The following is a 22911-nucleotide window of genomic DNA, read 5'->3' on the forward strand; positions in this document are numbered from 1 at the left end:
GTGGTAGCGATACCTAGGGCTTTGCAGAATTGTTTGAGTTCTTTATGGGTGTACTCCTCTAATAGTTCTTTCTGGAATTCTGCGGTTGTTCCGGCTTCTTTAGTAGTCATCGTGGTTGTGGGTCTCTGTTAGTAGTGGCGAGTTACTCGTTGTACGATTTGCGCGGGCTCGGATCCCGTCGCTTGCCACCAATGTTGGAAAGGCGACCCCAGGGGAGACAGAAGGTGTCTGACTGTCCGCCCCGAGACCCACCTCTCTGTATGGAATAGGCCGAGCGCCGTAGGGAGGCCTCCTTGGCGAGGCTCCTCTCCTACAATCGTAACAGTTGAGCAATCACACTACTTACAGATGGACACCACACAGGAGGAATATTCACAAGAATCTTTATATAAGCAATTAAGGCAAGTTCTTCGCAGGTTAGCAGGCAAGGATCGAGGGATCCGTAAAGTCTTGGTTTCGGGGAGAGGGGGTAGCGGGACAGTCTTGGCACCAACTGGTGCGTGGATAGTTCAAGGGGTCAGGCCGTGACAGCGTCAGCAGGGCCTCGATGATAGTTCAGCTCGGTCAGGCCGCGACAGCGTCAGCAGAGCCTCGAAGATGGTTCAGTTCGGTCAGGCCGCGACAGCGTCAGCAGGGCCTCGAAGGTGGTTCAGCTTAGTCAGGCCGCGACAGCATCAGCAGGGCCTCGAAGGTGGTTCAGCTTGGTCAGGCCGCGACAGCGTCAGCAGGGCCTCGAAGGTGGTTCAGCTTGGTCAGGCCGCGACAGCGTCAGCAGGGCCTCGAAGGTGGTTCAGCTTGGTCAGGCCGCGACAGCGTCAGCAGGGCCTCGAAGGTGGTTCAGCTTGATCAGGCCGCAACAGCGTCAGCAGGGCCTCGAAGGTGGTTCAGTTTGGTCAGGCCGCGACAGCGTCAGCAGGGCCTCGAAGGTTCCAGGTGCAAGAGTTCGGATCAGGATCAGCCGCGACAAGGTCAGCAGGGCTTCGACTCCAAGATACAACTGAAGTCCTAATCCAGGGCTGGCCCAGATATAGGACTGGAGTCCTTTGATGTCCGGACCCTCGCGCCTGGGGTCAGAGGGGCCGGGATGAAGGTGTCCAGACACCCAGCAGGGGGGTGGAGCCAGCGCCCAGGGAGGCTGAAGGGCGATCGATACCAGGCGTCCGGGGATGGCTGGAGGCCCCTCGAAACTCCCCTCTTCCGGGCTCCGCCAAGTGGCCACTCTACCACCTGGGAGGATCTTGGTGCCTCGATGTCGGGGCTTCGCTGAGGCCGGGGCCAGGGATGGCTGCGGCCACGTGCTCGGGACGTGATGGGCCCAAGGTGAGTCGGGCCGGAAATGGTGGCCTGGCATGGTCGCCAGACCGGTGGTGTTGGCGAGCAGGGTCCGCCGGGGTCCCAGGGGGGAGAGCCGTGGGTTGCCAGGGGGGCTTCTCTCGTCGATGGTTCGTGTTCAGGGGGGTCGACAGCGGGTTGACGGAGGGCCGATGTCGTCCCAGGCCCGCCATGCGGGAGGGGTAGGACCACGCCACGAGGCCGAGTCCAACAGGATTCCACGAGGACCCGCTGCCTCTCACACTCCCTTCCATCTCTTCCAGCCAAGACTGACAGCCAAAGCCCAGACTGACAACCACAGCCCAGACTGACAACCACAGCCCTGACAGAGGATTGATTTAAACACGGCCTCACCCTTTGTAAAATGGCACAAGAACTGTAACAGTGCCTCAGCTGTTTAAGGTGAGGAATGAGTGCGGTTTTGATTCCCCTGATATCCAGGCCACGATGCGCAGCTCGGTGATCTCCTTACCCACGAAGACAACGGTCGCCATTGCATAGAACGGAGCAATCCGCTGAAGAGCGCGAGTATAAACAGCAGCATCACACTGCCCAACAGCTAGCTACAAGCTGAGAAGTACAAGTAAAACAATTGCGAGCCAACCACGAGTTTATTATCACATCACGCAGACTGTCACATCTAAACCCCCAGGTCTTTACCGGCGCCAATGCTTGTTTCCCATATGAGACCCTGTCTCCATGGACTGCGAGCGTCTTAACAAAAATCACCCACGTCCGTGTCTTTACAGGCGCCAATGCTTGTTTCCCATTTGAGACCCTGTCATGGACTGTGAGCGTCTTAGAGAAACACCCATGTCTGTGTCTTTGCAGGCGCCAATGCTTGTTTCCCATACGAGATCCTGTCATGGACTCTGAGTGTCCACCCATGTCTGTGTCTTTACAGGCGCCAATGCTTATTTCCCATACGAGATCCTGTCATGGACTCTGAGTGTCCACCCACGTCTGTGTCTTTACAGGGGCCAATGCTTGTTTCCCATACGAGATCCTGTCATGGACTCTGAGAGTCCACCCATGTCTGTGTTTTTGCAGGCGCCACTGCTTGTTTCCCATACGAGATCCTGTCATGGACTCTGAGTGTCCACCCACGTCTGTGTCTTTACAGGCGCCAATGCTTGTTTCCCATACGAGATCCTGTCATGGACTCTGAGTGTCCACCCATGTCTGTGTCTTTGCAGGCGCCAATGCTTGCTTCCCATATGAGACCCTGACATGGACTGTGAGTGAAACAACCATGCCTGTGTCTTTGCAGGCGCCAATGCTTGTTTCTCTGCTGGAGCCTGGTTGCGGCGGTTCCATCAGCAGCCACCAGAGGGCGCTCCTCGCCTGCTGATGAAACCCACTGATCTGCACATAGGATGTAAGGAGAAGAGTTTCCTCTTCCAGGTCGGCAGCTGCAGAGACAGCACCAGCAGCGGGGAGGACATCACTTCCTGTCTCTCCTTGTGTGCAGCCTGTTGCAGAGGAGGAAGGAACCTCATCTGTCTGTGCAGTTACCTTCATCTACAGACCCCCCTCAGGCCCCAGATCTCCACCTGCCCCACCAGGGCCCCCCAGGAGGGGGAGAGAGCCTGGACATGTCTGCACAGGTCTCTGCTCAGGTAGGAGATTGTCAGCAGCTTCTGCTGTGTTTGTAGAAATAGACTGAATAATCCTGGAGGGAATCTCTGCAGGAGCCGGGCTGAGCTGGGCTCTTCTATCCGGGGGTCCTGGGCCTAAGCTGGGCCCTTCTATCTGGGGGCCCCTGGGGCTGAGCTGGACTCTTCTATCTGGGGGACCCTGGGAATGAGCTGGGCTCTTCTATCCGGGGGCCTTGGGGCTGAGCTGGGCTCTTCTATCCGGGGCCCCTGGGCCTAAGCTGGGCCCTTCTATCCGGGGCCCCGGGGGCTGAGCTGGGCCCTTCTATCTGGGGGCCCCTGGGGCTGAGCTGGACTCTTCTATCTGGGGAACCCTGGGAATGAGCTGGGCTCTTCTATCTGGGGGCCCTGGGGCTGAGCTGGGCTCTTCAATCAGGGGACCCTGGGGCTGAGATGGGCTCTTTTATCCGGGGCCCGTGGGGTTGAGCTGGGCTCTTCTATCTGGGGGCCTCTGGGGCTGTGCTGGGCTCTTCTATCTGGGGGCCTCAGTGGCTGTGCTCTTTTATCCAGGGGCCCCTGGGGCTGCGCTTGGCTCTTCTATCCGGGGCCCCTGGGGCTGAGCTGGGCTCTTCTATCCGGGATGCCCCTGGGGCTGAGCCGGGCCCTTCTATCCTGGGCCCCTGGGGCTGTGCTGGGCTCTTCTATCCAGAGGCCCCTGGGGCTGTGCTTGGCTCTTCTATCCGGGACCCCTGGGGCTGAGCTGGGCTCTTCTATCTGGGGGCCCTGGGACTGAGCTTGGCTTTTCTATCCGGGGGCACTGGGACTGAGCTGGGCTCTTCTATCCGGGACCCCTGGGGCTGAGCTGGGCTCTTCTATCTGGGGGCCCTGGGACTGAGCTTGGCTTTTCTATCCGGGGGCACTGGGGCTGAGCTGGGCTCTTCTATCTGGGGGCCCCTAGGACTGAGCTGGGCTCTTCTATCTGGGGCCCCTGGGGCTGAGCTGGGCTCTTCTATCTGGGGTCCCTGGGGCTGAGCTGGGCTCTTCTATCTGGGGGCCCCTGGGGCTGAGCTGGGCTCTTCTATCCAGGACCCCTGGGGCTGAGCTGGGCTCTTCTATCTGGGGGCCCTGGGACTGAGCTTGGCTTTTCTATCCGGGGGCACTGGGGCTGAGCTGGGCTCTTCTATCTGGGGGCCCCTAGGACTGAGCTGGGCTCTTCTATCTGGGGTCCCTGGGGCTGAGCTGGGCTCTTCTATCCGGGGACCCTGGGGCTGAGCTGGGCTCTTCTCTCCGGGGCCCCTGGGGCTGTGCTGGGCTCTTCTATCTGGGGGCCTCAGTGGCTGTGCTCTTTTATCCAGGGGCCCCTGGGGCTGCGCTTGGCTCTTCTATCCGGGGCCCCTGGGGCTGAGCTGGGCTCTTCTATCCGGGATGCCCCTGGGGCTGAGCCGGGCCCTTCTATCCTGGGCCCCTGGGGCTGTGCTGGGCTCTTCTATCCAGAGGCCCCTGGGGCTGTGCTTGGCTCTTCTATCCGGGACCCCTGGGGCTGAGCTGGGCTCTTCTATCTGGGGGCCCTGGGACTGAGCTTGGCTTTTCTATCCGGGGGCACTGGGACTGAGCTGGGCTCTTCTATCCGGGACCCCTGGGGCTGAGCTGGGCTCTTCTATCTGGGGGCCCTGGGACTGAGCTTGGCTTTTCTATCCGGGGGCACTGGGGCTGAGCTGGGCTCTTCTATCTGGGGGCCCCTAGGACTGAGCTGGGCTCTTCTATCCGGGGCCCCTGGGGCTGAGCTGGGCTCTTCTATCTGGGGTCCCTGGGGCTGAGCTGGGCTCTTCTATCTGGGGGCCCCTGGGGCTGAGCTGGGCTCTTCTATCCAGGACCCCTGGGGCTGAGCTGGGCTCTTCTATCTGGGGGCCCTGGGACTGAGCTTGGCTTTTCTATCCGGGGGCACTGGGGCTGAGCTGGGCTCTTCTATCTGGGGGCCCCTAGGACTGAGCTGGGCTCTTCTATCTGGGGTCCCTGGGGCTGAGCTGGGCTCTTCTATCCGGGGACCCTGGGGCTGAGCTGGGCTCTTCTCTCCGGGGCCCCTGGGGCTGAGCTGGGCTCTTCTATCCGAGGGCCCCTGGGGCTGAGCTGGGCTCTTTTATCCAGGGGCCCCTGGGGGCTGAGCTGGGCACTTCTATCCGGGATCTGTGCACTGCATCTTAGTGCACTATGAGGAATCTGTGCACTGGAGCTGCCCGTGCAGGTAAAGGTGGTGGGGCGGGGTGGGGTGGGTAAGGGAGTCAACAGCCGACGATGAAGGAAAATTCAAATTAAAAAAAAGAAAAACGCTTTCCTTGCGCTTGCTTATTTTTAATGCGTTTCCTTTTTGAACCTCTGGTACCTTTCAAATGCCATTGTGCTAAATCGACATTGTACCCTTGCACGGATGCATGAATCTGACACTATCAGTGTGAGAATGGATGGATCAGCCTTCTGTCATGTGAGCAGCAAGGCGTGAATATCTGCGAGCTGTGCAGTGCGGTCACCAAAGTTTTTAATGTGAGTCTATAGTGGTTTGAAGTTGGCGTTTTCACAATTTCTCTGCATGCAGCACATGTCACGGAGTATTTCTGTGTTATAATCAACCACAGGACGTGCAGAGCCATCTGTATAGAAGACTCTCTTATAGTCCTCCGTGGGTAGGATATTAGGACTTTGTGGTATATTTTGTGTATAGTGCATAAATTCTTAAATGCCGAGAGTCAGATCATACTCAAATGTTATATCAACTCCACTTAAAGATGCAGGCCATTGCGTCATCATCTGTTGTGGCCAGTAATTTCACTATACACTCCCCCCTGGTCAGGTGTCATTCCGTGCCATCATCTGTTGTGGCCAGTATTATTACTATACACTCCACCCTGGTCAGGTTTCGTTCCGCGTCATCATCTGTTGTGGCCACTATTGTAACTATACTTTCCGCCCTGGTCAGGTGTTGTTCCGCGGCATCCTCTGTTGTGACCAGTATTGTCACTATACACTCCGCCCTGGTCGGGTGTCGTTCTGCGTCATCATCTGTTGTGGCCAGTATTGTCACTGTACACTCGGCCCTGGTAGGGTGTTGCTCCGCGTCACCATCTGTTGTGTAAATGTTGTCAATGTAAGATGGCGCCTCTGGATCTCTCTGTAAGAGTTCCATAATTGATGCTGCAAATAAACCAGGACTATTCTTAAAGCCACTGGCAATCATGTATAACAGAACTGAGAAAGAGCTTAGACACTCCCTCTCAGGCGCTATATTTTGTCTGAAAAGTCCATTGTACAGCTTATGAGAGTGTGTGTGACTTTAATCTAAAACTATTCTGCATGTTCAATCAGGTTTTAAAACTGGAAAAAGAGGATTATTCAATGTACAACTACAAGGCATTATAATGCCGTGATCTTCAGCTGACCGCGGATAGCTTTAATGTTGTGTTTGCTTCTGGCTTCGGAGGATATTGAGCCTGTTTTGGGGCTCAGCAATGACCTGTAGAATAGATTCTTTATCCCACCCTTCTTGGATTCCATACAGCGCTGGAGCCTACTTTAAAGCTTACTCACACGCATTCTTTTCCCTCATGTCCCCGGGTTTGTAGGAGGAAAATGCTAACAATTTTACCTCCTCTCCTGAGGGCTCATCCCTTATGAAGGCTTGGGACTGTGACCCTCTGCAAGAAGGATGTTGTCGGCAGCTGATAAATGTGGACAGAATATAGCTTTAAATGTGTGTATGTATAGCTCTCAATTAGTATTTTTACAATCTGAACACTATCTGGAGGATTTACATGTCCATCAGATTTCCAGACTGTATGTATTCTTCAGTCTGACTCACCAACAGAAGTTCTCGAAGAATCTGGTGCACTATTTTCCCTTCAGCTGGCTGTCCACCAGCGGCGTCACCCAAATCCTGTTCCGCAGAAGAATCCGTCGTTTGCAGGGCATTTTCTTTAGTTAATCAAGTTCCTTTCTTTCTTTTTAAAGTGAGTAATAGAGTTCAACCTTTCTCTTCTGTCTTTACACTAACCTCAGCATCTTGTCCTGTTTCGCTTTTCTGATTAGTACACTCACTTTTCTGTGGTATTCGGTCCGTCCACTCCTCTTTGCCCAAAAAGAACGAGAAGTAATGCTATTAGAATACAGATGCCAGTCTGGCTGTTATATTTTTGTATGGCCCGTCAAATTGTATCCACCTTGCCTGGACTTCTGAGTTGATGGAAATCCAGTCCTTTTCTTTTTGTGTTACTGTCTTTTTCGTCTTTTTACATCCTTTCTAGTCTCTGGTGTATTTTTTTCCTCACCAGAACCCTCAGTCTAATTTTTTGTTGTGAGCTGCGGTTTGATGGCTCGTGACCCCAAGGTGTCACGCCCACAGAAGTATATGTTTCAAAATCATTTTAGGTGGCTCCTATTCACACTCTTGAACAGGGATTGCTGCAGCCTCTGGCGCATAGCCAAAGCCGCTGCTTCTCGGCTCAGCATTATTGAGGAAAACTGTTTTAAGATTTCCCATTCATTTAATTCCTAGATCTAGGGAGGGTGCAGCCTTCTACTCATTTGTTCTTGCCTTAGTACATCGGGTGTACCGCCCATGACGGCGTGCCATGGTTAGTACGGTTGATACTTCATCTCATTCCTAGATATAGGGCTGGTGCAGCCTTCTACTCATTTGTTCTTGCCTTAGTACATCGGGTAGTACCGCCCATGAAGGGGACGTCTCATCGCCACAATGCTGCTCCTCTGGTTGGTGTTGCAAGCGATCCAGAAGGCAGTTTTGTTGCTTTTTACAGGCACTTTGCCCATAGGCGCGCTTATAGTCCGTGGACAGATTGCTTGTGTGGAACCCTGAGTCTGTGGTACAGGTCCGACTCAACCCGCTCTGCTTGCTTTGTTCTGCAATACATACTGTCTGAGCCACCTATACAGGATACTGTGTGTACCGAGCCAGGACGGTATCAGGTGACCCCACTTTAGGGAACCCTGTCTGACATTCTGAGGTATGTGGGGGCTAAGTGACCAACAAACCATTCTTGTGACTGAACGGGTGAAAGGGTCCACCGGGTCGTGATATGCTTGGGGCTGAGTAGGAACGGCTGCATCTTTGTAGGAGTGGAAAGCGTAGTATCGGCATCTATAGGATCAAAGTTCACCCATGAATAAAACATTTCAAAGGCATACACTGCATGTGCATGTACAACAAATGTTACTGCCCCCCTGTGCTCAATGTTGCCTCTGTCTTCACAATGTTGTGTAACTTCTGCCCTGTAATTGACTCCGATCAAACCAGGAGCTTCATGTTTAACCCCTTCGACGCTCATGACGAGCCCAGCTCGTCATGGAGTTTCCATTGACTTCAATGGAAATTACATGGGAAGCCATAAAACACCTTAGCATCCAAGTGGTTAAAGAACCATTTCAACTAACGAAAGATCCAATGTGCAAATACCACAGATTTGTTTGGATTAGTAGTTTTGTGCTGAAAAATTCCCCTAATTGTTCGCTCTGGAAAAAAAAATCTACCTGAAATGTTTGTTAACTGCTCACATTGACCCTTTAATTGCTGGCCCCTCTCTCTCCCCTCCCCCACGTGCTGAGCACTTTCTTTTAACGTATTTTGGGTAGTTTGTGCTTAGGATACATAACTTTTTTTCACAAAAGGTACCCATGGCAAATTTGGCACCCTCTTATGTCTAACATCCAGGGGATTGTAAAGGTACCCAGGGTTTCTGGATTCCCCTGGAGGGGACCCAGAAAATAGGCAAAATAGGGAAAAAGTGCTCCAGAGAAAACTGTTTTTTTCCCTATAAATATCATCATCGAACTGTTTCTGTGCTAAGGTCACCATCTTCCCAGCTTGTAGGGACAAAAACAATTTTTTTACAACAGTTTTAGCCCATTTTGCCTATTTTTTGTGCTCTCAACTTTCTTACAGTTTTTGGTGGAATCCACTGTGAAACCCAGGGGGGATCCAGGAAAGTTGCAGATTTCTAAAAGGAGACAAAACTCAGAATTCACAAAGGGGTCATATGTGTAGATCCCTCAAGATTTTCCCAAAGATGCTGACTGTTGAAATAACGAAATATTGAAAATGAGTAGGACAAAAATGCCGTTTGTGACAACATTTTCATCTGTGAATTTCTGTCACAATGGCCAATTTACAAAACTGTTATTTGTACATCTCTAAATTTGAGGGTGCCCATACGAGAATATGATTCAGAGGACTGAGGTGTTCTGGATGGTGGTCTGGAGTTTGTGTAGCAGGGTTTTGTTGATTCCGGCGTACAGGGCGTTGCCGTAGTCCAGTCTGCTCGTTATGAGTGCATGGGTGATTGTCTTTCTGCATTCAGTGAGGATCCACTTTAAGGTCTTGCAGAGGATGTGGAGGGAGTTGAAGCAGGTGGAGGCGAGGGCGTTGATCTGGCGGGTCAAGGTTTGCTGTCTATGACATTCCTGAGATTCTTGGCATGGGTGGTGAGGGTAGATGTTCGTCCTGTCTTTAGTAGCCACCAGGTGGAGTCCCACGCTGATGTGCTTTTCCCAAAGATCACGGTTTAAGTCTGTCAGTGTTTTAGACAGTTGATCTTCATCTAGTGGGCAATTCCAGTCACACAGGGATAAAACTTCATCTGGGTACTGGGCGTCTTGACCATGAGAGACAGTTGTGTGTCAGTGTAGGAGAGAACGTTGATGTTATGAGAGTGGATGATTCTAGCTAAAGGGATCATGTATGCATTAAAGAGGGTCGAGCTCAGGGAAGATCTGTGTGGAACTCAGCAGACAAGGTCACCGGCATGCAACGTGTACGGTGACAGGATGACTGACTTGGTTCTTCCAGTCAGGAAGAAGCAGATCCATCGGAGTGCGTCTCGTTGGATTCCTATCTCCTGGAGGCGTTGGATAAGGAAGGGATGGGAGACTGTCTCAAACTCTACAGAGAGGACCAGGAGAATGAGATCACCATGTCTCTTGTGTCCAGAGTCATGCGGATGTCATCCTGGGCTCCTCGCCCTCCGCCTGGGACGACTCCTGGTGGCCCCCCGCCCTGGGCACCGCACCCAAACCGACGGACCACGCACGCAACCTGGGCTTCATCCTGGACTCCTCCCTCTCCATGACCAGACAAGTCAACGCCGTCTCCTCGTCGTGCTTCAACATCCTGCGCATGCTACGGAAGATCTTCTGGTGGATCCCCACCGAGACCAGGAAGACTGTCAACCAGGCCCTCGTCACCAGCCGACTGGACTACGGCAACGCCCTCTACGCCGGAACCACTGCCAAACTCCAGAAGAGACTCCAGCGGATCCAGAACGCCTCAGCCAGACTCATCCTCGACATCCCACGAAACAGCCACATCTCCGGACACCTGAGAGACCTGCACTGGCTCCCCGTCAACAAAAGAATCACCTTCCGCCTCCTCACCCACGCACACAAAGCCCTACACGACCAAGGCCCGAGCTACCTCAACAACCGGATCAACTTCTACGCTCCCAAGCGCCACCTCAGATCAACCAGCCACGCCCTCGCCGCCGTCCCCCGCATCCGAAGAGCGACAACAGGAGGAAGGTCCTTCTCCTACCTGGCCGCCAAGACCTGGAACTCCCTTCCGACCGACCTGCGCCTGACCCAAGACCACCTCTCCTTCAGGAAGAAGCTCAAGACCTGGCTGTTCGAGCAGTAAAGGCACCCCCCCCTCCTAGCGCCTTGAGACCCTACGGGTGAGTAGTGCGCTCTATAAATTTATTGATTGATTGATTGATTGATGGCAGGGATGTGGACAGTTTCCAAGCTGTGATTGGGGCTCAACCAGACTGAGTGGTTTTGAGGAGATGGTGGTCCTTGAGGTATTCAACAAAGTGTCTGTTGACCATTTTCTCCAAGACGTAAACCAGGAATGGTCGCAGGGAGATCGGCCTGTGGTTGTCGAGCGTTTAAGGGTTTGAGGGGGTTTCCTGAGTAGTGGGAGGACAGTGGTGTGTTTCTCTTAAGTCAGAACTTCTTCCAGGTCTGTACGAAGATCAAGAAATCCACCTTCAGGCACCACCAACTCTGAATTCTGTGTTAGCGCAGAGTATTGGAGTGGCCAGGCAAGGGAAAGGGGTTTAGGGGATATGAACTGCGAGGAGCGAGATTTTAAAAAGAGAGCATACATAATATTCAGATGGAACCTAAGTTTTGAGTTCCGCATAAAACATCCCCCGCTTTTGAAGGATTAGGCTTTTTTACCCTGTTTGGTGAACTTAGAACTCTCTCTCTATATATTCTGTTTTTTGAGGGTTTCTCTTTGTATACGGGTTCTCTTAAAATTAGGCCGCAAGATGAAGGGGATCAGGTGAAGTCACTTGTTCAACGCTAACCTTTTAACACCTTAGCTACACCCGATTCTAGACACTGCTACAAGGATACATTCCGTAAAGAGTTTCATTAAACATTTCTCTCCCTCTCCTTCAATAGTTCAACGCCCCAGGTTAAGTCATCTGGGTGCGAAAGAAAGTTACATGAACTGAACAATAATATTCATGAATCATGTTCTTTATTCTTCAGCCAAACTGTTATGTCTCTATGGAGCTGCCTTCCCTGGAATTGTTTCAACTAATAATGGTCTTTAGTGGCAGCGCAAGAAATCAGGTTACATTTAGTCTATTCCTTCGAGTTAGAACTAAACTATGATGAGGCTTGCAACGCTAAAAAGTTCGGCCGACTCAGCCCTTACCAGGGGTTTCACTCTCTCCCAAGTGGAGGCCGGATCTCTGGCAGGGCGGGCGTACTCACCACCAAAGCACTCAGCTGAAGAAACGTTGGCCAACAAACTTCGTCAACAAAACTGAGTGATCCAGTTTATCGCGGGAGCTCAGGAAAGAAGGGGTTACTTCGATCATTTCCTGGAATAGTAATCAGATGGTTCTGAACAGGCACCATTTTAGACTCAAACCCCACCCAGCATGGTCACCCAGCATGGTCACTCAGTATGGCCTCCCAGCATGACCACCCAGCATGGCCACCCAGCATGGCCACCCAGCATGGCCACCCAGCATGGCCACCCAGCATGGCCACCCAGCATGGCCACCCAGCATGGTCACCCAGCATGGCCACCCAGCATGGCAACCCAGCATGGCCACCCAGCATAGCCACCCAGCATGGTCACCCAGCATGGCCACCCAGCACGGTCACCCAGCATGGTCACCCTGCAAGGCCACCCAGCATGGTCACCCAGTATCGTGACCCATCATGGCCACCCGGCATGGCCACCCAGCATGGCCACCCAGCATGGTCACCCAGCATCGCCACCCAGCATGGCTACCCAGCATGGCCACCCAGCATGGTCAGCAATCGCTGCTTTTGGGAATTGCAGTGCAGATGCACGATCGTTCTCTGGAACTTAATAATTGGCAATATTAGTCCCAGTGCAGGGGATCCACGTCAGTCAGGGAGTGGAGAGGATGGTCGCCCCTCCCTTTCCCAACTCGTCATAGGGGGTGGATTCATCCCTATGACGAGTGGCGAAAGGGTGGGTTAGAGGCTGCAGGCAAACAGAAAGCTGGGAGCTTGAGTCTGTGCACTTTGTGTTCCGGACTTTAAAGACACACTGCGCAGACTCGAGGCGTCGGCTTCCCGCGCGTCTTATGATGACTGGAGCACGTGGGAGCAGGGTGCCATCATTCATTCGCAGCTCCAGTGCCTGTGTTTCACTGGCTGCCAGGAGGTGAGGAGCAGACACTGTGGTCGCACTGCAGCTGCATGTCCGCATCCCCTACAAGCTGCCCTTCCTTGCCCTGGCCTGATCCGAAGGTTACACCTGCACAAAGGATGCGTCGTCTGCGCCGGCTCTCCGCGGCTCCTCAGGGTGATATCAGCTGCTTGTAGGTTTATTCTTGTCTTCATTTAGAGGTGCAGTCCATCCTGCAGGGTACTCCGTTCTCTCTCTGCCTTCTCTGCAAAGCTTGGGGAATATTTAAAGTAAGAGGGGGCCCTTTGTGCAAGGCCGTAGTGGTCTCTTCCATGCCTGTGTGTGTTCACATTCGTATAAAAATGTTTGTAGGAAACTTATCAATGTAGTGAGTAGCGACCTTTTACTCATGACTGCTGACCGGGGCAAATGTTCACCACTAATGTTAAATGAAAGCACGGCAGAGAGTCCTAAAGACAGAGCAGCAGCAGGAGTCTTAGCGTGTAGATTATTCCTGTGTCGACACCTGCTGGGAAAATTCATATTTAACTCACAATCACATGGTGCTTTAAATTAAATAAATACACTTCCAGAACATGTATGGGGCTACCAAGTTCTACATAGATATTATCATGCATTAAACCAAACTAGTTTTTTAGGTCTCGCGTACGCAACACGCATAGGAGGAGACCTTTAGTTATCAATTTCCTTTTTCTGCCAAAAATGTGCACGCTTTGCATTGCTTTCAATGGCAACGTGTGCACGTTTGGTGATTCCCTTGTGGGAGCGAGCTTTGAAACCATCTGTTTGTAATTAACAGATGGTTCGTGCTCGCTCCCGCAAGGGAAACAGGTGCAGGCCCCTTCCTCTCTCCCCTGCCCCTACTGCCTCCTCCTGTCCTCTTGATTTTTTTACTTTTACTGCGAGGCGTGCGCGCTTGTTTTTAAATGCAGTAAAAACAGAAAACAGTTAACTTTTAATGGTTGATGTTCTACCCTTCCCTAAGGACCCAAAGTAAGTGAGCAAGTGTATGAACCAAATTGTCTTGTGTTCCCTGTGGCTTCTACAGCACACAGTGTGTGTTGCCCAGGTTGTATGAATGTGAGGGCTGGCTAGTTGTGTGGGATGGAGTCTTGAGGATGGGTTGGGAGGGTCTGGGCTTGCCAGATGAGTTGTTTTTGAACCGTTTGTGGTGTCATGGAGTTCTTAAATCCTGACTGTGTTCTTGGAAGCTGTGGTGACGGGGTTTGCCTGGCCTTTAACAGAAAATTATGCAGGCCTTTGATCCCAGGCCTTGCCGCCAGGGTGCTGGACGAGTTTCTTTTAAAGTGGCTGCTGCAGTGAAATTTTTAAAGCAACCAGCTATTTCAGTTATTGCACATGGGATGGATGCATCCGGTGTTCTGCTGGCAGTTTTAGGCACCAGAATATGCCATTCAGACACACTTATTCAAACTCATCATTTCCTGTGATATAGCATGCTGTCGTCCTACAGCTGGTGAGCTGTGTAACCAGAATTGACTGAAGAAGACACAACGGTCGGTCCCGGCACCAGTGATCATTATAACTAATTGTTCCATGTATATCATGATAGAAATGTAAGTAAGGTGATGTGAAGGAACTGTCCCCATGTCGCGGTACTCAGACGGCTCTGCCCGCGTGTTTACCTAGCAGGCTGTGGGCAGGTGGGTTGTGAGTGTAAGGCGAACACCTAAAGATATAGCGCCTAAACTAAAACATGGTGGATATTGGCTAAAACACAGAAACAATCTACATTGTTCAAAGAATAGGCATGGTGGGGTTATTCGTCCCTAGATTGGGCAAATGGATGCCATGTGCGTCTGGTTCAGAGGGCCCTGAAGCATGTTTGTATGTCCACGCAGCTGTGGCTATAGAAACGGGTGAGGTGTTTAACCCGCTGTGATGTATCCATGTAGGTGCGTTGTGGCAGTAGTAACGGGTGAGGTGTTTAACCCGCTGTGATGTACCCATGCAGGTGCGTTGTGGCAATAGTAACGGGTGAGGTGTTTTACCCGCCGTGATGTATCCATACAGGTGCGTAGTGGCCATAGTAATGGGCGAGTTGTTTAACCCGCTGTGATGTATCCATACAGGTGCATAGTGGCAATAGTAACAGGTGAGGTATTTAGCCCGCTCTAATGTATCCATGCAGGTGCGTTGTGGCAATAGTAACAGGTGAGGTGTTTAGCCCCCGTGATGTATCCATGCAGCTGCGTTGTGGCAGTAGTAACGGGTGAGGTGTTTAACCTGCTGTGATGTATCCATGCAGGTGCGTTTTGGCAGTAGTAATGGATGAGGTGTTTAACCCGCTGTTTGATTTGATTTGATTTGAAAATAATTTGTAGAGCGCGGCTAACACCATTAGGTTTCTTGGCGCTGTGCTGGGGCGTAGAGGAAAAGGATGTGAAACAAAATCTAAGGGTATGAAATAGTAAAGAGGAAAGTTTTAAGAAGTGATCTGAGCTGTGATGTATCTATTCAGGTGCTTTGTGGCTGTAGTAACGGTGAGGTGTTTAACCTGCTGTGATGTGTCCATGCAGGTGCGTTGTGGCAGTAGTAACGGGTGAGGTGTTTAACCTGCTGTGATATATTCATGCAGCTGCGTTGTGGCAGTAGTAACGGGTGAGGTGTTTAACCTGCTGTGATGTATCCATGCAGGTGCGTTGTGGCAGTAGTAATGGGTGAGGTGTTTAACCTGCTGTGATGTATCCATGCAGGTGCGTTGTGGCAGTAGTAACGGGTGAGGTGTTTAACCTGCTGTGATGTATCCATGCAGGTGCGTTGTGGCAGTAGTAACGGGTGAGGTGTTTAACCTGCTGTGATGTATCCATGCAGGTGCGTTGTGGCAGTAGTAACGGGTGAGGTGTTTAACCTGCTGTGATGTATCTATGCAGGTGCCTTGTGGCAGTAGTAACGGGTGAGGTGTTTAGCCCGCTGTGATGTACCCAGGCAGCTGCGTTGTGGCAGTAGTAACAGGTGAGGTGTTTAACCCGCTGTGATGTACCCAGGCAGCTGCGTAGTGGCAGTAGTAACGGGTGAAGAGTTTAACCTGCTGTGATGTATCCATGCAGCTGCGTTGTGGCAGTAGTAACGGGTGAGGTGTTTAACCTGCTGTGATGTATCCATGCAGCTGCGTTGTGGCAGTAGTAACGGTTGAGGTGTTTAATCAGCTGTGATGTATCCATGCAGGTGCGTTGTGGCAATAGTAACTGGTGAGGTGTTTAGCCTGCTCTGATGTATCCAGGCAGGTGCGTTGTGGCAATAGTGTGAGGTGTTTAACCCGCTGTGATGTATCCATGCAGGTGCGTTGTGGCAATAGTAATGGGTGAGGTGTTTAACCTGCTGTGATGTATCCATGCAGGTGCGTTGTGGCAGTAGTAACGGGTGAGGCGTTTAACCTCGAGTGATGTATCCATGCAGGTGCGTTGTGGCAGTAGTAACGGGTGAGGCGTTTAACCTCGAGTGATGTATCCATGCAGGTGTATTGTGGCAATAGTAACGGGTGAGGTGTTTAACCCGCTGTGATGTATCCAGACAGGTGCGTTGTGGCAGTAGTAATGGGTGAGGTGGGCAGAGGAGTTGATGCCTGTCCAGGGGTGAAGAGGAGGAGAGGCCTGTCCAGGGATGCAGAGGAGGTGAAGCCTGTCCAGGGGGAGCAGAGGAGGTGAGGCGTGTCCAGGGGGTGCAGAGGAGGTGAAGCCTGCCCATAGGAAAAGAGAAGATGAGGGCTGTCCAAGGGTCTGAGGAGGTGATGCCTGTCCAGGGGTGCAGATGAGGATAGGCCTGCACAGAGGGTGCAGAGAAGGTGAGGCCTGTCCAGGGGTGCAGAGGAGGATAGGCCTATCCAGGGGTGCAGTGGAGGTGAGGCCTGTCCAGGGGTCAGAGGCGGTGAGGCCTGTCCAGGGGTGCAGAGGAGGAAAGTTCAGTCCAGGGGTACAGAGGAGGTGAGGCCTGTCCATGGGGGTGCAGAGGGGGAGAGTCCTGTCCAGAGTGCAGAGGGGGAGAGGCCTGTCCAGGGGTGAAGAGGAGGTGAGTCCTTTTGAAGGGGGTGCAGAGGAGGTGAGGCCTGTCCAGGGGAGCAGTGTCTCTCTTCGGGCCTGTGCATAGCGCCCCAAGGCTCAGGGCGGAGTCAAAGGCGCTATATGGGGTGGAATGAACTCTGGGCTCCTCTGTCCTTAATGAGAATCCTTCACCGAGAGGCCTGTACAGAGGAGGGGCAGAGGAGGAGAGGCCTGTCCAGGGTTGCAGAGGAGGAGAGGCCTGTCCAGGGGGCAGAGGAGGTGAGGCCTGTCCAGGGGTGCAGAGGAGGTGAGGCCTATCCAGGGGAGTGGAGGACGTGAGGCCTGTCCAGGGGTGCAGAGGAGTAGAGGCCTGTCCATGGGAGCAGAAGACGTGAGGCCTGTCCAGGTCTCAGAGGAGGAGAGGCCTGTCCAGGTATGAAAGAGGAGGTAACTCCTGTCCAAGGGGGTGCAGAGGAGGAGAGGCCTGTCCAGGGGTGCAGAGCAGGTGAGCCCAGTCCAGGGGTGCAGAGGAGATGAGGCATGTCCAGGGGTGCAGAGGAGGTGAGGCCTGTCCAAGGGGGTGCAGAGGAGGAGAAGCCTTTCCAGGGGTGCAGAGGAGAGGCCTGTCCAGGGGTGCTGAGGAGGTGAGGCCTCTCCAAGGGTGCAGAGGAGGTGTGTCCTGTCCTAGGGGGTGCAGAGGCAGAGAGGCATGTCCAGGGGTGCAGAGGAGGTGAGGCCTGTCCAGGGGTGCAGAGGAGAGGCCTGTCCATGGGTAGCAGAGGAGGTGAGGCCTGTCCATGGGTAGCAGAGGAGGTGAGGCCTGTCCATGGATAGCAGAGGAAGTGAGGCCTGCCCTGGGGTACAGAGGAGGTGAGGTCTGTCCAAGGGGTGCAGATGATGTGAGGTCTGTCCTGAGGGGTGCAGAGAAGATGCCTCTCCAGCGGGAACTGGGGAGGTGAGGCCTATACAGGGGGTGCAGAGGAGGTGAGTCCTGTCCAGGGGCAGGAGAGGAGGTGAGGCCTGTCCAGGAGGAGCAGAGCAGGTGAGTCCTGCCCATGGGTAGCAGAGGAGGTGAGGCCTGTCCTGGGGGCAGAGGAGGTGAGGCCTGTCTACGGGGTGCACAGGAGGTAAGGCCTGTCCTGTGATACAGAGGAGGAGAGGCCTGTCCAGGGGTGCAGAGGATGTGAGGTCTGTCCTGAGGGGTACAGAGAAGATGCCTCTCCAGCGGGAGCTGGGGAGGTGAGGCCTATCCAGGGGGTACAGACGAGTTTACGCCTGTCTAGGGGGTCCAGATTTGGTAAGGCCTGTCCAGGTGTGCAGAGGAGGTGAGGCTTGTCCTGGGGAGAAGAGGAGAGGCCTGTCCAGGAGTGCAGAGGAGGAGAGGCCTCTCCAGGGGGTCTGACGAGGAGAGGCCTGTCCAGAGGAGCTGAGGCCCTCTCCAGGGGTACAGAGGAGGAAAGACTTTTCCAGGGGTGCATGAGAGCTGAGGCCTGTCCAGGAGTGCAGAGGAGGCGAGGCCTGTCCAGGGGTGCAGTGTCTTTCTTCAGGGAATGTGCATAGCGCCCCGAGACTCAGGGCGGAGTCAGAGGCGCTGGATGGGGTGGAATGAACTCTGGACTCCTCTGTCCTTAATGAGAATCCTTCACTGAGAGGCCTGTCCAGAGGTGGGGCAGAGGAGGAGGGGCCTGTGCAGGGGTGCAGAGGAGGTGAGGCCTGTCCAGGGGTCCAGAAGAGGTGAGGCATGTCCAGGGGTACAGAGGAGGTGAGGCCTGTCCAGAGCTGCAGAGAAGGTGAGGCCTGTCCAGGGGTCCAGAAGAGGTGAGGTCTGTCCAGGGGTGCAGAGGAGAAGAGCCCTGTCCAGGGTGCAGAGGAGGAGAGGCCTGTTCAGGGGTGCAGAGGAGATGAGGCTTATCCAGGGGGCAGAGCAGGCGATGCCTGTCCAGGGGTGCAGAGGAAGCGAGGCCTATCCAGGGGTGCAGAGCAGGTGAAGCCTGTCTAGGGGTGCAGAGGAGGAGAGGCCTGTCCAGGGGTGCAGAGGAGCTGAGGCCAGTCCAGTGGTGCAGAGGAGGTGAGGCTGTCCAGGGCTGCAGAGGAGGTGAGGCCTGTCTAGGGATACAGAGGAGATGAGGCCTGTCCATGGGTAGCAGAGGAGGTGAGGCATGTCCATGGATAGCAGCGGAAGTGAGGCCTGCCCTGGGGTACACAGGAGGGGAGGCCGGTCCAGGGGTGCAGAGGATGTGAGGTCAGTCCTGGGGGGTGCAGAGAAGATGCCTCTCCTGCGGGAGCTGGGGAGGTGAGGCCTATCCAGGGGGTGCAGACGAGGTTAGGTCTGTCCAGGGTGTCCAGATTTGGTGAGGCCTGTCCAGGTGTGCAGAGGAGGCGAGGCCTGTCCTGGGGAGAAGAGGAGCTGTGCATGAGGAAGTGAGCCTGTCCAAGGTGTTGCAGAGGAGGTGAGGCCTGTCCAGGGGGTGCAGAAGAGGTTAGGCCTGTTGTCAAGGGTTTAGTTTACTGACAGTGCAGACACTCCCACGAGCAGAACTATGAGATTTTTTAAATTCCAAAACTGGTTTTCCCACAGCCACCAACTGAAGAGTTAACTAGTGGCTTTGCAAACCCAGCCGGGGGGAAGGGTAATGGGACAGAGAAGAGACTGCCTGACCTTCGGGCGCTTCCACTCTTTTTCTTACTTTCTGCCGTACTCCGTTTTTTGTCTTTCTTACTCCCTCTCTATCTTTAAGCATGAGTAAAAATCGCTGTAATAGAAAAGCACACCATTACTAATTCCCTTCAATTCCTTCTCCACTTTCTTACTCTCTCTCTCTCTCTCTCTATTTCCTTAGCCAGAGTGCCTATGGCTTTTGCTCCTCTTCTATTCTTCAATATAAGTATTTTATTCTTTGGTAACCTGCATTATAAACAACATTTTAGCACCCTTTAACTCTGTGAGTTAATTTATTCCTTTTCAATCATTCGTTCATTCACTCTCTGCCTTACTTTCTTATCTTCTGAATTCTTGTTACTTCTCCCTTAGGCACCTTCTGGAGCCTCCGCCGTCAACCAAGCAACGAAGAAATCAGGAACTGAAGTATTCAATGGGTAAGTATTTATTCTTCTCTTTATATTTCTTTTTTCCTATTTACTTTAAATTGGTATTTCTCTTTAGTTCTAAATTACCTAACTAAGCGACGCACCGAAGAACTCTAACCTGTGCCTAAGCCTGGCACAAAATTGCACTTTTTCTATCTAACTAGACTACAGAAAGAACGTGACTAAGTAATCGCTGAAAATCTGTTGGTGAAGTGCCTCGGTTCTAAAATCAACCGGCGCACTTCACAGCTGGTCTAGACCTCATGTCTATGTCCAGGAACTCAGGACTAGACCGGCAACTTCCACCGCGGTCCTCCCTGTTGGTAGTACAGGGGAGAATGCCCGGTTACGTGCTATAATCACCCGCGACCTTTTGCGAGCGGGTGACCTTTGCAATGCCGGTTCAATGGCAGATACTACGAGACAAAGAAGAGCTTTGATTCCTTTTTCCTGCACCCTGACACCTGTCCAGGGGGTGCAGCAGAGGTGAGGCCTGTGCTGTGCTGAGGAGGTGAGACCTGTTCAGGGAGTGCAGAGGAGGCATTTGACTCCCTGGAGTAGCCTTTTATGATCGAGACGTTTAGGCGGTTTGGTATGTCAGGGAGTTTGAGATCACGTATGTAGCTGCTGGGCACACAGCCTATGGCCTGCGTTTATGTAAATGGGCTCAACTCAGACGCCATTCAGATCACCTGGGGCACTGGGCTTAGTGTTATAATTTCTGATATCTTCGTCTCAAACTGGAGGGTCGCTAATTTGAATCCTGGTTGGTGCACTAGGGAATAGTGACTTGTATATTTTTACAGTGCTGTGACGTCTGCCCGTGAGAGACAGCACTTTGAATAGGAAAGCCAATAGTTTAAAGAAAGAATTAAACAAAATATAAAATAGGCTACACAAATTATAGGATGGGCTGTACAGAGTATAAGATCAGTCAAGCATAATTTGTAAAAAGAGAAAAAGAGAAAAAGTGTAAATTCTTACTGTGCTATCACATGTTACATTTTTAGTAACCACAATCATACTGTAGCTAGTGTTAACCTTTTGTTAAGGTTTCCATTAAAATACTGCATTAAAGAAGTACTGGTAACACCCTCACAGTAATCTTAAAAAAAATTACTCTTTGTCACCGTGAACCTCCAGGTTTGTCGCTCCCTCGGGTGGTCTGCTCCATTGCCCGCACTCATCTAGTGCAGCTCGGTGATGCCAGCACAACTGGAACAGCCTGGCAGGGTGCACACATCTCAGCTATAAAAGTCCTGCTAGTTGGGTGGCCGGAGCTGCCAGGCAGCAAGGATCTCGAAGTGAGTGTCCACATGCCAGTTTGTAGATCGTGTTAGCAACCCAACCATATAAGCATACTACGATTCTTTGCAGCCACCAAACAAGCAAACTGACCCAGGAGTTACAAGTTAGCCATGGCGGCTCCGGGTCATTGCTTACATTGTTGGCCCCACCCAGGTCTCTGGCCCTCTGGACAGCTATCTAAACAGAGGACATGCCCTTTTGAGAAGCTGGTAACCCCAGTGCTTCTTCGAACAGTTCTTTTATCATGGCGCTCCATTTTAAGCGACCAACTCTCACCCCAATGGCCTCCTCAACATGGTGCGATGTTTGGGTGACGTTCGTTCCGCAAAGTCCTGAAGCGTGCATAAAGCACAAGCCCGAAATCCATCAGCCTACATCTTCCAGGATCAACACCTAACGAGAAGAACAAACGTAGAATTCAAATGTTTTGATAGATCAATGTCATAGTCACAGTTTCATGCGTTGTAGTAATTCACCGTATTATCCGGCCTTTTGTAATTAGGCGCTCCTACCTGGAGACGGTGGTTATGTGGTCATATTAATAAGGGGTTATGAACTAACTTGATACTTCGGCTTTTCCTTAACCTTTGTGTTGTTCTAAAAGTACCAGTAACCTTCATAAGGCATGTTGGTAAGCTTTATAATGTTGTCTATCAGTTGTCGCTTTATCCCCTTCTTGTAAAATATGCAAGCCAAACTTGAAATAAGTACACTTTGTTGTGAGAATAGCTATTGTTGCCGCTGATTTCTTTTATTGCAGCACAGCAATGCCTCTATTATAAATCAAACATTAATTATTCGAATAGTGTTCATTTCATTCCAGAGTGACTTTTGCACCATTAAGGTGATAAATAATACGTTGACCTCAAATTTGAGTTGGATGAGTTTATCCTGTTAGACCCCTGAGTCATTCGTTGTCATTTTCTAGTGAGCGGCCTAGGCTCTAGAGGATCATAGGGCTCTCCCCCTCCCTTTGCTTCGACAGTGTTTGCCTTTAGAGATGCTGATATGCAGTGCGGAGACCTGCACTTAAGCAGCTCTGAATGAGTGAATGAAATCCATGCTGGTGGTTTGAGCTGGGAACGTGCCTTTCATGTTTATTTCTTCCATCCATCCTCCTGTCCACATTGTCAAATCAGGGGACAGAGGCACAGAAAGAGTAGGATTTGCCTAGTACTAAACAGTTTAAGTCTGACGAACACAGGACTACTTTTTCCAAAGGTTATTACTTGGCCACGTTAAATTCTGGTGAATAGTCCATGAGAGTGGGCGCTGTGTACCCCTCCCCCCCACCAGAGGCAATGTCTATGTGGTAATCAAACTCTCGTGTCATCGGTAGGCTAAGGGTAAGATTTATTCACCACTCACCCAACTGCACCAGGAACGTAACTGCTGGGAACACTCCTGGCAACGCATCAACAACAACATTCCAGGAGCCGCTGGAAGGAATCTTTAGTTACAGACGCATCACCACAGTCTGGGCCCATTTTTAAAAGCACGGTTTTACTTACAACTTTAGGATGGTAGTAAATACCCCGATCTTGGACATAAATGGGGGGAGGCATAAATTTACTTAGTGATTCCTAAAGCTCAATATTTTACAAATTGGTAAGTCAGGGTTAAACACAGAGTCTCCTGGTTGCACAGTTTCCTAGTGCAGTAAACCACACGTGGGGTGGTGGAGATCGTGAGGGAGAGGCCGAGGGACTACAATCCCAAGATAAGGACCTGTATAGTGGCCCTGTCGAGAAGTAACATCTGGTGTTTATTTCCAGCATCTTTAGGTAAAGTGGTAAAGCCGGGATTAGATGTTATGTCTCCCCTCGGCCCCTCCTATGATGTTTGGTCTGTGTGTAAAGGCGCTTTCGTGTTCTGGATTCAAGTGAGG

General features: G+C 52.0%; 1 pseudogene across 1 annotated transcript in view; it reads left to right on the forward strand.

The window, feature by feature from the left end:
* Nucleotides 1-2806: 2806 nt before the first annotated feature.
* Nucleotides 2807-22911, forward strand: part of LOC144806211 (uncharacterized) — an 89627-nt pseudogene continuing 69522 nt past the window's right edge. The window contains exons 1-2 of the transcript XR_013605726.1: nucleotides 2807-2951; nucleotides 19660-19724. The product of XR_013605726.1 is annotated as an uncharacterized LOC144806211 (transcript). The remainder of the gene's footprint in view (nucleotides 2952-19659; nucleotides 19725-22911) is intronic.

The sequence above is a fragment of the Lissotriton helveticus genome, assembly GCF_964261635.1.
Source record: "Lissotriton helveticus chromosome 1_1 unlocalized genomic scaffold, aLisHel1.1 SUPER_1_unloc_53, whole genome shotgun sequence".
NCBI classification, from domain to species: Eukaryota; Metazoa; Chordata; class Amphibia; order Caudata; family Salamandridae; genus Lissotriton; species Lissotriton helveticus.